Source organism: Castor canadensis, chromosome 6 (assembly GCF_047511655.1).
Source record: "Castor canadensis chromosome 6, mCasCan1.hap1v2, whole genome shotgun sequence".
NCBI classification, from domain to species: Eukaryota; Metazoa; Chordata; class Mammalia; order Rodentia; family Castoridae; genus Castor; species Castor canadensis.
Window position 1 is genome coordinate 15,295,143 of NC_133391.1, and position 9,891 is coordinate 15,305,033.

A 9,891-nucleotide genomic window follows, 5' to 3' on the forward strand; every position below is an offset into this window, starting at 1 on the left:
TTTTCACTACCTTGGTTTGGAAGAAAAATTCCAAATCAAGGTAGGACTCTCGTTTCTAAAAGTTTTTAATTTTCCTTTAGTCTTTGTTTTCCCTTTCTAAATCTCAGCATGTACACTCAGAGCTTCCTCTCCAAGTTCCCCACTTGGCCTCTTCTTCCACTTCCTCCTTCATTGGTAAAGAACTTATCCCTTACCTGAGTCCCTCCGTCACTAAGGCACTTGCCCTGAAGACTGGCAGTGCCTCTCTGACAGTCGGGACACTGTGGGATGAAAGTAACAGGATGTCCAATCAAAAATAGCTATAAAAAATAATATTCAGAGCCCCTCTGGGGCTGTACCTCATGTGGGTCAGATGGCTGCCAAGCTACAAGCATTGCATCCCCACACCAAATGCCATAGGAAGGAAGGAAAGAAGAAAACAGACCTACTCCTTAAGTGTTTGTTTCTTTTTAGTAGGACAGAAATTCCTCTCCAGAGGTCCCAAAGCCTACTTCCCCTTCCATCCTAATGGGCAGAATTGGGTCCCACGTCCTCCACAAAGCAGTCACCAGCATGCAGATTAGTTGGGACTACTTGTTCATCTCCTGGGTTGGGCACGCGGCAGTTTGGCACCTGAGTAAGAGTAGGCAGAACAGTGCTGGGAAGAGAATCACAAGTGGCTGGTACAGTCCCCACCCCCACTGAAAAAGAACTCACAACAAATGAGTGTAAATGGAGTCAGTGTAAAGCATTTGGAAGGGGTCTTAGAATACCTGCTGTTGATGTCACCACCCTTCTATCTGCATGCTAGGATAGCCTTCCCACACAATGTCATGATTTTCTGTCTACATGTCTGATCTGCCAATCAGAGTCACCAGGGGCCCTTGGTTTCTTTTTTGTGTCCAGAGCACTCAGGTCAGTGCCTAGAAGTTAATGGAAGTAAAAGTTCTCTCATGTTTGCTGAATGAATGATCAAATGATGAATAAGATATTCTCGAAGCCTTGTGTCAGGAAAAAGACTTGGAGCCATTACAGGTGTTTGCTGGTGAATGCGTGAATGAGCGGACGAATAAGCAAATAATGGAAAAGATGTTTTGAAGCCGTGTCATATGAACTATTGAAATGAACATAAAGGAAAGTGACATGAACACAGAACTTTTGAGGTGCAGTACACAGAATCCTGAAGTGAAAGAGAAGTTACACTCCCTTGTGGGATCTCTAGGGACAGAGCTAGGGAAAGTGAGTTGAAGCCATAAGGAGTCAAAAAATCTTCCTTGTATTGAACTAAAATCTAAAAAAGGAGCTATGGGAAGACAGAAGGGACCTCTTAGGAAACGCTGTGCTTGCCATCACCAAAGAGCACGAGCAGCCAGTAGGTCTGGTCTGTGTGACTGGGGGAGGCGAGGTTAATCCCTGAACATGGGGCTGAAGTTTATTCATTAGTGTAAACACAGGTGCTCCCTAGTGCAGGGAATTCTCTGAAATTTTAAGAAACTAAACTCTTACCACTAAATTTTAAGATGAAGGGGAGTCTTGATTTTATGATGCTGTAAGTTGTCTATGTGTAATTACACCTACAGCTTATTATTCCCAGCTAAATGCTTTGTTTCTCTGTTGGGCTCAGTTTTTTGTTTGTTTTGTTTTGAGACAGGGTCTCATTATGAAGCCTTAAACTCACAATCCTGCCCTACCTTCCTGAGTACTGGAATTATAGGTGTGCACCACCACACCTGGCCAAGCATTTTTCTTTCTCTCTTTTAATTTTCTTTTTGTTTTTTTGAGACAGAGTCCTGCTATGGTAGTCCGGGTCAACCTCGGACTTGCTACATAGCCCAGGCTGGCCTTGAACTCACAATCCTCTTCCTCCACTTCCTAAATACTAGGATTACAGTCGGGTACCAACATGCCCAGTGAAGCTCAGTCTTTTGATAGGAGAAAAAAAAATTAAAAGCAATAGCTGTTAGTAGATCTCACGGGCCTTGTCTGTCTTACTGGCATCTACTTCTCCCTTTAGGGCATTATTTTGTCAGTACATTATTAAAATTTGCCTTGTACAAGAGTGTATCTGGGAAGAGAAATGAAGAGAAGCACTCAGCTTCCAGAGGATGGGGTGGGAGTCGGCCCATCATGTGTTCTTTCGAATCGGCTGTCTCACTGCCCACCCGCAGAACTGAAAATCAGAGAGACGAGCTGGAATGGGCATCCTTTCCCTCTCGCAATTATAGCAAGCAAGTACACTGCATATGTAAGCTCCCTCGGCAAAACAGGTGTTCTGCCCTAAAATGGTAATCATAGACTACTTCAGATCAGTGATCTTCACTCACTTCATATCACTGCTGCATTTTTCCGTTTACCACCCTGGCTACAGAAAGCTTGCTCACCCGTGAAAACACCAGAATGCATACGGATTCTCTGCAACAACCGTCCTTTCTGGAAGCATTTTCTAGTTAGTCTCCAAATGTAATATCCTGAGGAGGGTTTATTTTAATGTAAAGGAAAACGTAAAATCACTCTGCAATGAGTGAATTTGCTTCCATTAGCCAATGTCTTTGCGGCTCCCTTTGAGGTCACTATTAGATTATTTTTCTTGCATTATTTCACCAGCTCTCAGTTGTATTAAAATCATATAATTCATTTAAGTCCTGTGATTTTTTTTTTTTTGCAGTACTGGAGTTTGAACTCAGAACCTACACCTTGAGCCACTCCACCAGCCCTATTTTTGTGAAGGGTTTTTTTTTGAGATAGAGTCTCGTGAACTGTTTGCCCAGGCTAACTTCAAACCACAGTCCTCCTGATCTCTGCCTCCTTTGTAGCTAGGATTACAGGCATGAGCCACCAGTGCCCAGCAAGTGCTGTGATTTTTAAGACATAGCCATAAGCACTGAACAGTTGGGGACATGTTTGTTTAGATGATCGTAGGATGTCAGACTTCCTCCATCTGTCCAGCACCCCCTATCTGAGGGTCACTGTGGGTGGCACAGGAGCTAGGATGCCAGATAGTTATGTCTAGCTGTGGCTTTGTACCCAGCCCATAAAAATGCATCCGCACCTTCTTTATTATGGTTTGGAAGGCTGTGGGGGTGCAATCACTACTTCGATTACAGGATACATGATATATCTCTTATTTAGGCATTAATGGCAACTGTTGAGGAGGTTTTCATCTCAAACTTACTCTATAAATATAGTCACTTTAATTACAATAATGCAGTGTGTTTATTTTTGCATATTAGTGGGTATCATTCAGGAAATCAGTTGAAAGTCATTCATTAACCACCAGCTACACACATCTGGTTAGTTCCCAGTGCTCATGAAGAAGTTAGAAACTCTCTGCTCTTGAACTTAAATAAGTGAGTGAGATCACAGAAGCATCTTGCAGTAGTTCTTTATTTTGTTTGTTTGGTTTTTAGTCTCACAATAATTATCAAATGCTAAAAAAACGTACATAATAATGGCTGTCCCATTATCATCTTGTAATTTTAAAAATAAAAGATATATCTATGAGAATAACATGGATAAAATTATTTTGGGAGTTTTAAAGATTATCTGGAAAGGTGGGAGTGGTGAGACTGGGTGGGGTAGAGGGAAAATAAGATTGGTGATCATCGTTGAAGCTGAGTGAGAAGAGATGAGCGCTTGCTATATGGTTCTCTCTACTGTTACAGAAATTGTCTTAATAAAAGGAACACAAAAAACCAGTTTGGAAATAAAAAATCAAGTAAAATAAAAAGTATACATAAGGAATTAAAAGTTACTATGGACTCAGCTGAGTTTTAAAAAGAAAATATATTTTAATAATTGCAAAAGCATTGGTATACTGGAAACAAATAGTCACCATTTTGTGAGAGCAGCATGTGGTTTACTGAGACTGCAGACAGGTTCCAAAGCTCATAGGCTCTGGAACCCTGTGTTGTAACTATCAGAAAGCAGACAATGAGCAAGTTCAAGGCTGTGGAGCCATACTATCACAAGCACTGCATGCATTCCAGGTGTCATGCACCTTAGCTACAGAAGCATGTCTGTGAATTCAGCAGTGACAGCACTTTACATGGTGTTGAGGCAAGTTGGAAAGTCTGGAACAGGAAACAGAATTGGATCCATCCAGCCTCAAGCCTCCACTAGATGCACTTTTGCTATAAGTCAACCTTTACCAAACCTGCCCCTGGCTGTCACCAGTGCGAAATTACTAACTGCACTTTCTGGTCTTAGTGACGTTGACCTCTTCCTTCTCTCTCCTATTCACTCACAGTTTAAAACATCCACACCAAGTGTCACTTCCTATACAGATCAGTGAAGAAAAGTGTTTTCTGTCTTCTGTTCCTGGCCAGTTTTCACTGGAACCTATTTTCCTTGATGTTCTTGACCTGTAAAAGCATGTAGGGAAATGAACTTTAATTTACAATTACATTTCTATACACATCGTATCTCTGTAATCTTAGGGTACAGGAGAATTGACTATCTAGAGATGAGCTTTAGGGAAATGTTTCTTTTTTAAATATTGGAACATTATACAAAAATTAACACTGGAATATTTAATTTGTGTTTCAGCTCTGCTGTTCATGTAAATGTGGAACTGTTTTCCCACTGTTAAATATCTCTATGTAACATCACTCACACTAAGTTAGCATGTCCAAAATATTGAAAAACTAGTGAATGATCAAGGCACCTAGGAATAGTTCCTGTAGTGAAGCCAGAAGAGTATTCTTGAGGAGGAAAAATAAATAAATAAAAGAACGCATGAAACTTATTTAACAAGAAAGATTTGAGTCAGGTAATCTACATAATATATCCACTGGCTTAAGGCTGTCATCTCGGCACTGCAGTTCTGGTACGAATTTCGCAATAGCTGTCTTTCACTGTCGGTTCTAATAAAGAGTGTTGGTCAGCTTAAATTCCCTGGGAGCTCAGAGTTATGTTTTGTGAACTGCATGTGCCTGAGGCCTCTCATGCATGATTTAAACTGCTTTGTAAATGTCAATAGGTGGAAAAGCATGGGATCCCTTGTTGATTTTCCCAAATCCTCAAAGATGTGTATGCCATGTATAAACCATGCTGCACTCTCAAGGCCAATGCTGTTTTTTTAGGCTTGCCTAACTGGGGGGTTTAAGGTATTGCCAGAAGCAAAATATCAGTGTGTGCGTGTCTCCATGCAACTGGCCAATGAAACCCTTTATTAAGAAAACCTGTGCGCCAGAGACCCGTCTCTGGTGACCTGCCATGGGCACAGCTCATGAATGTTGAATGGTGTTCAAACTCTATTTCTTCATTCTCGACTTTTTTCAAAACACCATTTGACTTGATTGAATTTACTGATTTCATTGTACTGCATCCATTCCATGGGTTGCTGTATGCGGTCGTATAAAATATTTCCACTGGGAGTTCCCAGACCTGGGGTCCTTTCCTGGCTCTGTCGTTCTCTGGCTTCTTGTCCTTGGGCAAGCCACTTAACCTTTGGGGGCCCTGCTTTCTGATCCACTAAGCAAAGGAGGTTGCAGTAAATGGTCTCCTGCTTCCCCTTCCCAGTTCCAGTATTGGGAAAGTCAAGAGATAGTGACAGAAAGCCAGTGTGACATTGTTAAAGCCAGGAGAACACATGAACCTTTTTAATTGGGCTGAGTCTACAATCTGGGAAGCACAGAACACCAGCAGGAGCTCCCAAATGGCCAGCAGCAATGGTGCCCGGAGGCCCGGATGTCAGCCTGAAGGTCTATCAGCTCATCTTTGTTCAAAACCCTTCCTTGTGATTCTTTTCTCCCCTGGCTGTACACACCTACAGTGAACACACCCCTCACTGTCTTCCTTAGGTAAACATGTCTTCTAGTGTCTGGAAGGACCAAAGACAATGATAGTGAGGGTCTGACATTCCAGGACAAAGTCCCCTAGACTGGGCTTCTTAGAGGCTGACTCGGACTCATTTTTCTACCCTAACCTAATGAACATGGTGCCTAGAGGTAGAGGTACTCAGGACTTGTCACACATTGCAGAATGAGCCCACTCAGAGGTAGAGAGCCACCAGGACAGATGGTCCTGCATTCTTCCTCTTTATCTTTTAATTCCTACACTTTTCTCCATGAGTCACTTTGATCTTTTCTCTGCACTCGTTCCCTTTCTAACACACTGTCCTCTCAAAGGGACTATTTTTAGGGGCAGCAAGGAGTATGTGTAGTAAGTGGCTCTGGAACCAGCCTGCCTGGGTTCAAGTACTGACTTTTCTTCTTTCTGTGTGACCTCGGTTTACTTAACTTTTCTGTGTCTCAGGTTTTAATATATAAAAGTAGGCTCATAGGAGAACCTATGTCATCAGATTGTAAGGATTGAATGACTCATACACAAAGTTCTTAGAACACTGTCTGACATATGGAAATATTAGCTATTATTAGTACCATTTTTTCTTGATCCATTTATGTATGTATGTATGTATGTATGTATGTATGTATTTGGTGGTATTGTGGTTTGAACTCAGGGCCTCACGCTTGCTAAGCAGGTGCTCTAACACTTGATCCACTCCACCAGCTCTTTTTCGTGTTGAGTATTTTTGAGATAAGGTCTTACCAACTGTTTTCCTGGGCTGTCTTTGAACCACGACCCCTCCTGATGGCTGCTTCCCAAGTAGCTAGGATAATAGGCATGAGCCATTGGCACCTGGCCCTTTTATTATTTTTGAAAATTAATATTTCAGTGGAACTTTTTTTTTTTTTTTTAGTGGTACTAGGGTTTGAACTCAGGGCCTCACACTTGCTAGGCAGGTGCTCTACCAGCTTAGGCTACTCCATCAGGCCTTTCATTGGAAGTTTTTACAAAACAGCCAGGGCAATTGCACCAGCCTTGGGAAAAAGCTGCTGAAGTTCCATCTTCTCCACTCTAGTAAGGAGCAGTCTGAAGTTAACCTGTCTCCTTTGTCCCCCAAAGCCATGACAGGGTCCAAGGTCCTGCTCACTCAGGCCAGACCTTTGCTTGTTGGGTTCTTTAGATGCTGCTCCTACATCCTCTCTCCCACGCCCATGTTCTTGGCAGCCAGACCAGAGCTGACAGGGGATCTGCAGCCTGCAGAGACCTTTGGAGTCCCAGCACCCCAGTGTTCCATTTGTGTTTGCGGAATGCAGAGTAAGCACATTCTTTTCCACCCTCTGACGTGACCTCAGGGTTACTTTCTGTGGCTGTTGACAAATTTTTAGACGTCCCAGTTTTATCAGCGGAAACCTTGAAGAGTGACAGATGGTTCTTGGAAGAGGCGGTGCACACTATAAGGTGTCAGCTGGCTCGTTTATAACCCGACCATGTCCAGGGTCTAAGCCGTGCTATCAGCATGGTCTACAGATAACTCACCCTCACAAGGCTCGACTCTCCCCACCACTTTGTGCAGCTGTTCTGGTTGAAGGCCCAGTTGACATCTATAATAGATATCAAATGGACAGCCTCTTACTTTATCACTCTCTGTGTTTCAGCACTGGCAGTCCCCAGGGGCCATCAGAAACAGGCAAGGCAGCACGTTATGGGAAAGGTGACTTGCTGGGTCCTGTGCCCTGAGGACATTATCAAGTGCCAGGGAACCTTGTTAGCTATAAAGTTGCTTCAAACCAATTATCGCTCTGCAGCCATTACCAATGCCAAGAATGTAACTCTTAAATTCTTGCCCATAAAGCCAATCTTTCCACTACATTATATCATAGAGCAAGACTTTGATCCGGCCGCGGCTGTACCCCACTGGCTGCTCGATATCGGTTCCCCTTCAGTGCCTCCACGAGACAACAAGACTGCTATTTATAGATTTACTTTCTGTCTCCCTAGTTCATCGCAGTCAGTTTTGACACACTGTCCCAGTAATCTGATCAGCCATGCTGCTTTTAAATGAAGGTCTAGACCTTGGCCTCTGCAGAGAGGGTGACAGCTGTCAGATACAGATAGTGGGCTACAGATCCTGGCTGCTAAACCCTCTCATTCACTCCTGTTACAGGTCATTGGTCACAGCTTGGAGTCGTGCTTCACAGTCGGCCGATTCGTTGGCAAGGGATCTACATACTGTATTAGCAAGGTCAGCCACTGAGATAAAGGCAAAAACTTAAGCCTCTGCACTATTTTTAAGCCAGTAGCCATTTATTAAAGCTGGTTATTTTGGTACATGTCTCTCTATTCATTTCTATCTTTTTTTTTTTTTCCCTCTCTCAAGACAAAACTTGTTGGAACTGTTTGGCAGAATTAACCATGATGGTTGGGATAATGAGGTGGTCCAATCTGAAGAGTATGAGATGTCTCCCAGAAAGTCATTCTAGAACCTCAGAGTAGAAAATAGCATTACCCAAGTTTATTTTATTCCTTGTCATCAGAATGTGTTTGGAGCTCTCAGCCCAGGGATCCCTGATGACAGCTCAGCCCATGCAGGTGCTATGACCAGAGTGGTCTCAGCAGGCTTGGCCTGGGGGGAGCTGACATCCACACAGTCCAAATCCTCACTCGCTCCTAAGTGAAGTGGTTTTTCTTGCTTCTGGGATCCAGTGGTTGGGCTATTCTGTAAGAGCTCCCTTCTCCAGGATCCTCCTTTTCCCAGTATGGGGGGAAGCCAGGCACTGTTCAGCATACTCTGCTGGGCTTGTATGAGGAACCCTATTACTCTGAGAAGCCACCTGGTAAAAGTGGTGGACTCCCTACTCAATGACCATCATTTGCAGTCAGCACAAATGACCTGACCAGGTTCAACATGTCAAACTTGCCATCTGCCCACCCTTCTGTCAGCCTTCACCTCTCCCCTACCTCCCTTCCCACTGAGCACCCCGTGACTCCATGACAGCCTCTGTCCCTCCACTCTTCTGCTTCCTCTTGGACCACATGGACACAGCTGGAGTTCCCATACTTTCTCAAGGCTGTGCTGGCTGTTGACTCTGCTTTATATCCTCTTCCCCTCTCTTCTGTGAACACATCACATCTTCTTGCTGCATTTCCCGCTCTTGCCTATCCCTCCACTTCACTCTCCACTCCTTGATACCTTGTGAACAAGTGCCGTTGCCTTAGGATTCAAGGACACTCAAGACCCTTGACAGTATGGCAGTCTACCATCTTGTGTTCTTGCCTTGTATTTTACTTCTCCACCTAAGGCCCCATACATTCACTCAACACACCCCACACAGTCAAGTGTGTCTGGCCTTTAGGATGACAGTGTTAAGTGTACATAGTGTGCTGAGTGTGAGTACTCAATAAATACATATGAGTGAATGAATAAAAGGCAAATGTTCGGCATTGTTATCAAGGTTAACCACAAATGACCTTGAGGTTGAAGACTCACTTTGTGAAGATTGCTCCATGAGCCTTGATTTCCTTATGTGTAAAGAGAGGTAAGTGAGCTTGTTGAGAGGATCAGAAAACAATAGAGGTAAATGCCCAGCACAGTCCAGCAGCTGGGAGAGACCTGATAGATGTCAACTGTCCTACCACCGTGCCATTCACCTCCCACTCCTATCTTCAGGGTTCTGTGAAATTTATTTTTATTTTATGCCTGTGATAGTCTGACAGATAGCAAAAGGCTGGGAGTTAAATCAACCCCCACAGGTCCCTAACTTTTTGCTATAGTAAATAAGGGAATGTTTAAACAGACTTGGGTGCACAAAAGGTGCCTCACTCTCACATTCTCTGCTTCCTGCTCGGGGAATCCATATGGAAACCAGGCTTCCACTTCTCATCTTGGAACTGGAGCTGGGAAACATTGGGCTCTGTAGATAGGCCCTGGGGAGAGTCTCAGGCCAGCTGCAGGGTGGCGCAGAGGGGAGGAGGCGTCAGTCCTGGAAAGTCCGCAGGCCTCTCCTCCAGAACCAGGGCAGCTGCAGCAAGAGGACACTGCCTCTCCCTAGATACCACCTGGGGTGGGATTTGCATGGGTCTGGCCCTGCTAGCACTAAGGGGACAAGCCAGGTCTGGGACAGAGCA

General features: G+C 44.0%; 1 protein-coding gene across 1 annotated transcript in view; it reads left to right on the forward strand.

Annotated features, from left to right (window-relative positions):
* The window catches only part of Auts2 (activator of transcription and developmental regulator AUTS2), a 1,074,506-nt gene that overhangs the window by 876,969 nt on the left and 187,646 nt on the right, over positions 1-9,891 (forward strand). The gene's annotated exons all lie outside the window — the stretch shown is intronic.